The sequence below is a fragment of the Chrysochloris asiatica genome, unplaced genomic scaffold (genome assembly GCF_000296735.1).
Source record: "Chrysochloris asiatica unplaced genomic scaffold, ChrAsi1.0 scaffold00021, whole genome shotgun sequence".
Lineage (NCBI taxonomy): Eukaryota > Metazoa > Chordata > Mammalia > Afrosoricida > Chrysochloridae > Chrysochloris > Chrysochloris asiatica.
Genome location: NW_006408539.1, coordinates 2,788,128 through 2,798,413, shown reverse-complemented (window position 1 = coordinate 2,798,413; position 10,286 = coordinate 2,788,128). Strand labels below are relative to the sequence as shown.

General features: G+C 40.8%; 1 pseudogene; it reads right to left on the bottom strand.

Moving 5' to 3' along the window:
* Window positions 1-2,759: 2,759 nt before the first annotated feature.
* Window positions 2,760-9,122, bottom strand: LOC102822260 (annotated as a pseudogene).
* Window positions 9,123-10,286: the final 1,164 nt, after the last annotated feature.

Genomic DNA, 10,286 nt, shown 5'->3' with positions numbered 1-10,286 from the left:
GTATATCATTATTCAAAAAGATAGAAATGAGACCAATACAGTTTCTTTTCCATTGCTGTCTGAGTCAAACTTTGCATTCCAGAGCAGTTTTTCATGGCAGGGTTGAGGGCATTTATGTTACCAGGTTTGCCCAGGGGTGGGAATAAAAATTATTAAGTCTGGGCACCCTATCTACAGTCCTAGTTAATGACTTGCATGCTATGTAATGATGTCCACAGTGTTACCGACAAACTCCACAGGCCCACTTGTCTGTCATTACATTATTCTTTGAGAAAATACTAAAAAAGAAGATCCACTTAATGTGTCTTTTAGGTTGGTCTGGACACTCTCCTTTTTAGAGGCAGGCTTTTTTTCATTGACTTCCTGACTGCAGGATCCTGTGGGAACTGATCTCACAGAACCCAGGGCCCAGCAGTGGAATGGTCAGTATTTACCAACTAGATCTTAGTTTAGCTGATTAACTCTTAACTCTGGGCTTCAGTTAAGATGTTCAGTTCATCCACCTTACATTTTCCTGCCCTGTGATTGTTATTATCCCTCATCCCTGTTACACTCTTGTGTACACACATACAAAGTAACTTTTTAATTTGGTCTGTTGGTTTGTCCTTTAATATGTGCAGATGAGAATCCCTGGGTGGTGCAAACAGTTGATTTGGTCAGTGCTAACCAGAAGGCATTCGGTACAAGTCCTCTCATAAATACCTTAGAAGAAAAGCTTAGAGACCTACTTCTGAAAATCAACCATTGAAAACCCTATGGAGCATTGGAATACCTAGAAGAGGTTCTAAAAGTTGCCCCATGAAATACGCTTCTTGCGAAACCTTTGTAGTGTATAGGTGGAATCCTCAGCCCCACCCAGAACCTTCTTGAAAGGACATGCAGACCAGCCTGGAGCAGCTAGAGGAACAGAAGATACTTCTTGAAAGAAATACCAGCAAGAAAAATCAAAAACAAAAATGGCAGTCTGATTGGCTACTACAAGAACAAGCAAATTATTCACCAAGGAGGAATCAAGGCAAGAAATCAAGTCCCTTCAGGACAAACCCCCGCCAAGACTGAAACAAAGAAAAAATAACAAACAAAAAAACCCTATGGAGTGTAGAGGTGGTCAGATGGTGGACTAGGCAGAAATGCTGCACAGACCCTCTACAACAAAGAAAAGGAAAACCAAATGAAACAGATACAAATGATAGTCCTGGAACCGTGAGATGAAGGGATGTTGACTAAGAGAAGAAGCTAAATAAACATGGCAAAAAAGGAGATGGACAGGTGTTGTTCTGTGCTGGTGGACCAGATGCAGTGTGGCCAGCTTAAACTTTTGTGAGTGGCTTTGGAGACAGGACAATGGCTTAGTGACAGAAAGGCATACCAGTGACCGGCAGAGAGAAAGGTATGATTTTTCCCCCTTGTTCCCCACATTCTGCTAGTAACCAGAAAGTCATGGCCAGCTCTCTGCTGCATGTACCAACAGTGAAGCCCCCTGTCTCCCAGCATCAGTTGTGAACCATATCAAAGTAAATTGAGAGCTAGCTGCACAGACCCCGAAGCCTGGATTTAAGAAAGATCTGCTCCAGATTTTGGGGAGTTGGTTCTGGCCAGTTCTGGAAACTCTTGCCCTCTAAAAGGGAAGACCCTGATTCCAGGTGTTTTGGGGTTTGCAGAGACTGCTTACAGATTGGGTGCACAGAAAAGATAACACCTAGGCCTATAGGAATTCCATCTAGACCAGGAAGCACTTAACTAGTCTTTCTGTGCTTTTCTTTGTCTCTTCCTTTTCTGGAATTTCCATCACCTGTAAATTATTCCTCTTCATAGTGTCTTACATGAATCTTAGGCTTCCTTCAGATTTTTCCTTTTTCTTTTTTTTAAGGATTGTTCTTCTAGCCCACTAATATTGAGAGATTTATCTTCAAGCTCAATAATTTGGGCTTCCACTGATCCAAATAGACTCCTTTGCCCATTCAATGTATTGTCAATTTCTCAAATCTTAGTAATAGTCTGTATTTCTATTTTCAGGTTTTATATTGTCTCCATTATTTTATCTACTTTATTTGCTTGTTCCTGTAGTGTTTTCCTGAAAACCAACATGCATGGAAAATCATTTGGAAAGCAGTTAATTGACATAAAAGTGTTCAGCCTGAAAGTGGGATGATGTTACAAAGGATACAAAACAGCTGTCTTCATATGCATTCATGATGAGGTTAGACTCTAAAACCAAGACAACACTAATATTAAAAGGCAGACACTACTGTGAGGAACTATAAGTTTTGTTTTGTTTTTTCTCTTCTTACTTTAATGGAAGCAATGCTATTCATTTATTTCATTCTCTTTCATAAGCACCAACTCTTAATGATCTAAGACAATTTTTTAAGAGAACTTCACCCAGGAACAAAGTAATGATACTTGTTCCTACAAACGCGTACATTGATGGTCTACCCAAAGGAAAAGGGAAATGGAAAAAGAAGGGAAACAGTCCACACAGAAATGCAGAGTAACAAAAATCCCATTCCAGGGGTTCAGTGCACATAGTAGTCTCTACTGTGTTGCTGGAACACCCCTAAACTGACTTTAAAAAAAAAACCAAAAAAAAAAAAACCTAGCACATCAAAATATGCATTTTTCCACTTGCTTTCTTTTTTAAAAATTAAAAAAAAAAAGAAAACAACAACAACAACTTAAGGAATTCGCAATCAATTTCCTGACTCGTTCTGATGTCATCTAAGCATGTGATGGTCACACATGATCAGTAATACCCATCTTCAAGGCTTAGTTTTCTTCCACATAGGGTAAAATACCCACAATTCCAAGTACGAAGGGACAGAAGATCTCCTTAGAGAATTCCTCAGACTGATACAAGCGTCTGAGCTGCTCTTCCTAGAGCGTTGGGCCTTCTGCCAAATTGACACAGTTCCCCTGTATGTATAAAATATTTCCCATTTTGTTTCAATCCTTTCATTGAAAAGTCAAGAAATCAGTCTGAGAAATTCCCATGTGGAATCTTCCTCTGGAGATGGGGAAATGGATACAGCTGTCAGATCACGGATCACAGAATCAAACTCCCTCCCTTCTTTAGGGAACCTCTTAAGGACTGCAATGCAGTCTTCTCTTAGAAGCTGATAGCCTTCTCCTTTACGATTGTCTAAGACTTCGTCGCATGTTTTTCTCACGTATTTCATACATCCATCAATCACCACTTGATCAATCTCTACCATAGTAACCATAATTGGTTTCAGTTGTACTATGTCATATAATGCCTCCCTCTCTGACTCCCAGATTCCGTACATCTTTGCCAGTGTAAACTTCTTTCCCACGGCCCATTATGGCTCAGGTATACGGCAGATCACTCTCTGCCAAATTGATACCCGCAATGAAGATGAGAATATTTCCAAATTGTTTCAAGGGTAGACTGTTAAAGCTCATCATACATCAGTTCATAAATACCATACTCCACGAAGCGCCCGTTGGCAGTGGAGCAAGATCTGTCCATGCTGCCTCCCCCAACTATGGGTGGTAACCAATTCATCCTTGTGGCTGTTAAGTACCGTGGAGTCTGTTCCGACTCATAGCAATCCTGCACAGCGTTTCCGAGGCTGTAAATCTTTACCGGAGCAGAAAGTCTCATCTTTCTCCTGCGGAACAGCTGGTAGTTTCTAACTGCCGACCTTGAGGTTAGCAGCCCGATTCGTAACCACTACGCTACCAGAGCTCTTTTCACCCTTATGTTGTGTTGTGCTGTGGAGTCGGTTCCGACTCATAGCGACCCTGTACAGGGTTTCCAAGGCTGTAAATCTTTACGGGAGCAGAAAGTCTCATCTTTCTCCCGCGGAACAGCTGGTAGTTTCGAACTGCTGACCTTAAGGTTCGCAGCCTGATTCATAATCACTACACTACCAGAGATCCTTTCACCCTCATACTCGTATCCAAACTCAATTCTTCCAATTTTTCCTTCTACTTTGTTCAAAAGACTGTCAATTTCTCTGTTGCCTTGTGTGTCATTTTCGGAACTCGGAAGAGGTCCAGAGACATCAATTTATGGGGGATAAATTCTCAAATTGGCAAAACTACCATTTTTGTTGGCGTGGTGGTGATTATGTGCTATGGAGTTGGTTTCGACTCATAGTGACCCTGTACAGGGTTTCCAAGGCTGTAAATCTTTACCAGAGCAGAAAGCCTCATCTTTCTCCTGCAGAACAGCTGGTAGTTTCGAACTGTTGACCTTGAGGTTAGCAGCCCAATTCGTAACCGCTATGCTACCAGAGTTCCTGCTAAGTAGCCACGGTCCTGCCAGGTATCATTGTCTGCTTCTGAAAATCTGGACTGGAGGCCTTTAGGACGTTCTCACCGTCAGCTTTGGTGCCGAGCCTGAAGTCTGGGATAGGGTTCTGGAACCACACTGCTGCCAGAGTGCGGCCAAGCTCTGAGCCATGCCTGCGAGGTGGTTGAGGGAGACTGCAGCTGCTCGAAGGCTGTGACAAGAGGCCCCTGCAAGAAAGTTGTATTAGTCATATCCAGCAGCCGTGAGGTTGAGCTGGTTTGGGATTGTGAGAGGATTTTCCTCCAATTTAAAAGTAATTCTGAAGAGCTTTTATAGAAGATTCTATAGAAAAAAATTCTGACAAAAGCAGAATTTCAAATTCTCCTGGAATCCAGTCGTTCCTGAGTCATTGAGGCTGGATAGACCCCTAGGCCTATTCTTCTGAGATCATCTTTAACCTAAATCTAAACCAGAACTATCCCCTAAACTATTCTTCTAACCAAAAAAATAATTTGGCTTAGTTAGTAAAGAATGCCTAGTTGAGCTGTGTGCTGTTTTAAGAACTATCTGTATGGGATAAAATCAATAAAAATAACTTGAAAGGTTAGATAGGACGCTTACAGGACAATAAGTTTATGGGGAAGAAACAATTCAAAAAGGAGTGTAACAATGATTGCACAACTTGAATGGAATGTAATCAAACTCAATGAATTGTACATATAGAAATTGTTGAGTTGGTATGTGTTCTGCTGTGTTTGTTTTCAAGAAAAACAAAATTAAATTAAAATGTCAAAGTCATTCTGAAACTAAAAACCAAACAATCAAGAAAGATTCATCAAAAGTGTGTCATATGCGGAGTTCTGAGATGACATGTGGAAAGGATATCTGTGAGTTTTGTCTGTCCAGTCCGTATTTAGGAAGGACTTGCTCCTCACATAGTTCCACTGGACCTGGTGAGGTTGTTGCCAACAGTGCCTTCGCTCAAGACTATACAGTCACAAAGGAAGGAACATGACCCAGGTGTGAGCTCCTCACACCCCTAATAACAGTGAATGGTCAAGGAGAACAAACAATCCAAACAGGTCCAATCAGGGCCCATCTCTAAATTGATAAAAGATGCAAGAATATGATACACAATCCAGATGGTTTGCTAAGCTGGGAAGGTGTGAATCTGGAGCTTTGAGTGGGCATTTTCCTACCAGAAAGACCAAAGAAAGACGAGGAGAGAAAGACAGGCAGTATAGTTTAGGCTCTTGACGCTCACAACAACAAAGCCTGACCTGCAATTGTTTTTTAGCTTTTGTTTTTGTTTTTGTTTTTTTGCCTTTTTGTGTCTTAAACTGTTATTTCTCACACTGATGAGGTTGTAGGTGGATTGAAGTTCTTACACATTGTTGGTGAGTTGTAAAATAGTACAACCACTATGAAAAACATTTTAGTGAGTCCTCAGAAAATTAAAAATAGAAATATCTTATGATCCAGCCATCCCACTCCTAGAGATATAAGAGAAATGATACAATTAGACATATCCCACAGCACCGCACCAGGGGTCCTCAATGGTCTTGTGGTCCAGTGTTATCCCCTAGAGCCACACCAGGACTTCTTCTAGATAGTTGTTGTTGTTAAGTGCAGTTGAGTAGGCTCCACAAGGCCATTTGAATCACAAGGTCTACTGTTCAAACTCACAGTCACTCCAGGAAACCATATACAGGGTTGCTGTCAGAAACAACTCACTAGTACTTAAAAACAACAAAAAAATGTATATTTTAAGGCACATGAGTGTATGATTATGCATATATATGTGTATCTGTAGGCATACATGTTTTATGTATGTTGCATATATATTCATATATATACTAAACTATAGAGGAGCACAGTTCCAGACACTTCCTAGATATAAACAAATGCCTTACAGGATTGGTTGGATTTGAAGGCTTGGGACCGTAATCTCATGGATAACTTGGTCAAGTGATGTACATGTTCTACATTCTAGTTTGGTGAGCAGCATCTGGGGTCTTTAAAACTTGCAAACACCCATCTAAGATATAATTGTTGATCTACTCACCGGGAACAAAAGAGAATGTAATAAACCCAAGACTCAATGATGAAAGGAGCCCATAAACTAAGTAATAGGCCATACAAACTGTGTTCTTATCTAGCCTGAGACCAGAACTAGATGGTGTCTGTTACCACTAATGATTGTTATGGCCAGGGACACAATAGAATGTCTGGGATAGAAAGGGAGTAAAATGTAGAACAAATCAAAAATTCCTAAACTAAAAAAAAAAAAACAGCAAATTTTTTAGTAGTCTCATGACTATTGCTGTAAAATGCCTCCTTGAACTTGGAACTGAAGTCTCTCCCAGTGGTCACCTTTCATCCAAATGATAGATTGGCTTATAAAATAAATAGTATTACCTGTGAATCTATACTTTCTTAAATAATCAAATATGAGAATCAAATGGGCAACATTTGCCCTAAAACAAAGACAAGACGCCAAGGAGTGGCGGGAAAGTTGGGTTAATGGAAACAGAATGGACCTATTGAGAATAGTGATACATTGTGGAAAATGTAATCAATGTCATGGAAAAACTTGTATTCAGATTGTTAAATGGGATCCTAATCTGCTATGTAAAATTTCACCTAAAACACAATAAAGGTATTTTTTGTTTTAAATGTTTAATAATAGTAGTCTGGCACATCCAGTTTTCTGTTCTCAAGGCAGAGGCCACACTTGGAGACAATTAGTCAAGCACTTCCTTTCCTCCTCCTAGTCCTGACTCTGTTGCTGCAGGCAAATAGAGGCCAATTGTTGCACCTTGGATGGCTGCTTGCAGGCACTATGCAATGAATTAGGAGGTAGGACAGAAGCACTCAAAACTACATTAAACCAATGACCCATGAACTCAGGACCCTAAATCTCCAAACCAAGAAATTAAATCCCTTGTGGTGTTTGGTTGTACCTAAGCAGCCTCAGTTGTTGTTTTAGTGTTACGGTTAAGTGTCATCGAGTTGGTTCCTACTCATAACACCTCCAAGGAACAGCTGGTGGGTTTGAACTGATGACCTTGCAATTAGCAGCCAGCAGTCCAGTGATTATTCTACTGCGCCAAACCACGGTCCCAAGCAGCTTCCGTAGCTGCTCTTTTGTTGTGGTAGTTATATATATCACACAACATTTGTCAATTCAACTTTGTACATGTGTACAACTTTTTGACATCAATTCCATTAATAGACACCTTTGCCTTTAATCAATGCCATTCCCCATCCTAGTAAAGAGAAACTCAGAGTGATCATGAAGGCCGGAGCTGACCAGGGCCTAAGTGCAGAGACAGTGGGTTAAAGCTGAACTATCTGTTTCCATGGTGTCTCTTAAAGAGACATTTCCAAAACTCAATGACACACAAAAACCCAAAGGACACAACAAGATGTCCTTGCTTCTACACAAAAGCAGATTCAATTTTGCTCTTTTAGATAGTAAAATTGTTGTACCATCAGCAAGACCTAGTTTTCCGTCAACTTGCATAGATTTCCAAATGAGTTAACATTTCTAATGAGAAAAAGTCTATCAAACACATTAGCCATGTTATTATGGACTACATGTATGTGCTTTTTCTGGACAAATGTCCAGTAATGCACCTTCAGACCGCGTGTGTGTGGAGGGAGAAGGGGACACTTAAATATCACTTTAGAATCTCCATCAGAGAATGACAAGTGAATAACCATTATCAGCCCAAAGCCAGAGAAAATACATTTGGATAACACTACATGGCATGGAGCTCATTCAGAAAGAAGCTCTTCACTCATCCATTTAATTAGGAAACATCTGTTGAAGATTTATGGTGAGCTACATTAAAATACTATCCAACATTTGCAGAGAACAATATAGGCTCCAAACTCCCTTCATATAGCTCACCTGATGTTACCCTTTCAAAAAGATATTCTTGTAGACAGATCCTACATTATTAACTCAACTTTTAGGTGAAAAAAGCCTGAGGCACCAGGATATAAAAGGACTGGTCCAAGGTCACTCAGTAGAGAGGACTTGCCATGATGGCAACAGGAACATGCAGGTGAGTCAGGGTTCACTTCCTACACTTACTGCAGGTCTGAGACATATTACATAGAGAACGGAAAGGGTGAAGGAGACTAGACAAAGTCAAGTCCTAGCTCTACCAAAAATCAACTGTATGCCTTGGAGCCAGTCACTCTACTTCTCTGAGCATCAGATCCTCACCTGAAAAAGACAACAATAAGTAAAGTACATATAATGACTCAATAATAAGAGAACTGAGAACAAGTTTGGTTGGAAGAGCAATGGCTAGAGGGCGAGAGTCTCCACTTGAGAACCACAGCAGTATTCACTCACAAGTCACCAAGGAGCCCAAGTACAGGCTGGGTGTCAAGGTTAAGGATCTGGAAGAGTAGTGCTTTTGAGTCTCTTGTAGTATCTGCTTCTCAGATTGTCTCCAAGCCAACTCATCCCTAAGCATTAAAGGCAGTATAATAAATAATAATGATAATGAGGACAATTCAATCATAACTAAAAGAACGATTTTACTCAACTCAGGAAATCAGTGAGTACGAGTGGGCTAGTGGAGAAGGACATCATGCTTGGTAAAGTGGAGGAACTGTGAAAAAGAGGGAGATTTCCAATGAGACGGATTGGCACAGTGGCAGCAACAATGGACTGAAGCATAGCAGCAATTGTAAAGATGGCACAGTACCAGGCAGTGTTTCATTCTGCTGTACATAGGGTTGATATAAGTTGGAACCAACTCGATGACACCTAACAACAACAAAAGTGTATGACATTCGACAAGCCACTCACCCACAAGCCTCCACTTTCTCGCTGCAAAACGGGCATGGTTATGCTGTGTACCTCCTAGGATTGCTATAAGGATTACATTCAGTGATGCCTAAAGAACTCGACACAATCTCTATCAGGTGGTAATATGTGATGTTTATATTTTATGATAATATTCACCAGCTGCTCCTGGGAAATCCTATACAGGGTCACTATGAGTCGAACAGATTCAAGGGCATTTAAAAACAACAACAGCATTGTTGCTAATAAGGCTCCCTTGTTGGTAACAAAGTATGGCATAATGGTCCCTGTTTGGGGTTTCTAGTTCTTGTTGTGGCCTTGTCAGTGACCCTTTCTTCTAATTAGAGAACTGCTCTTTCTTATGAGAAACCCAATATGATAGAGCTGGCACAACCACCTTCAGTCACCAGGCAAACATATAACCAGGTCTGGCCAATCAGGGCTTCCCATTACTGCCACAGTAATGAGTTTTGGACCAATCAATATTTCCTTCCTGAAAGCTAATGTAAGGATTCTGGAGGAAAGATCATTCTTTTTCTGGGATTGCAATCCAAAATTATAATTTGGATTTGGAGAAGATCCTAGAGAAAAATTCTGGGGGAATGAAGCCAAAGAATGTTCAAGCACAGACAAGAGAAGAAATCTGTGTTCATGAACTTCAAGGTTCAACTGCACAGGAACATGGTTCCATGTTTTGGACTTCTAGTTAGATGAGCCAATAAAGTACCCACCATGAAATAACCTCATATGCATGTGAAAGCTGGACAGTGAATAAGCAAGACAGTAGAAGAATTGATGCTTTTGAGTTATGCTGTTGGAGGAGAATATTGAAAGTGCCATGGGCTACCAAAAGAACCAATAGATCTGTTTTGGAAGAAGTGCAGCCAGAGTGCTCCTTGGAGGCTAAGATGGCCAAACTTCATCTCTCATACTTTGGACATGTTGTCAGGAGGGACAGTCGCTGGAGAAGGATATCATGTTTGGTAAGGTGGAGGGTCAGAAAAAAAGAGGAAGACCCCCAATGAGATGGATTGGCCAAGTGGCAGCATCAATGGACTCAAGCATGGCAACAGTAGTGAAGTTGGCCCAGGATCAAGCAGTGTTTTCGTTCTGCTGTGCATAAGATCGCTATGGATCAGTACCAATTCGATGACACCTAACAACAACAACAACATGCTGAAAGGCATCTAAGGTTGGCTTCTG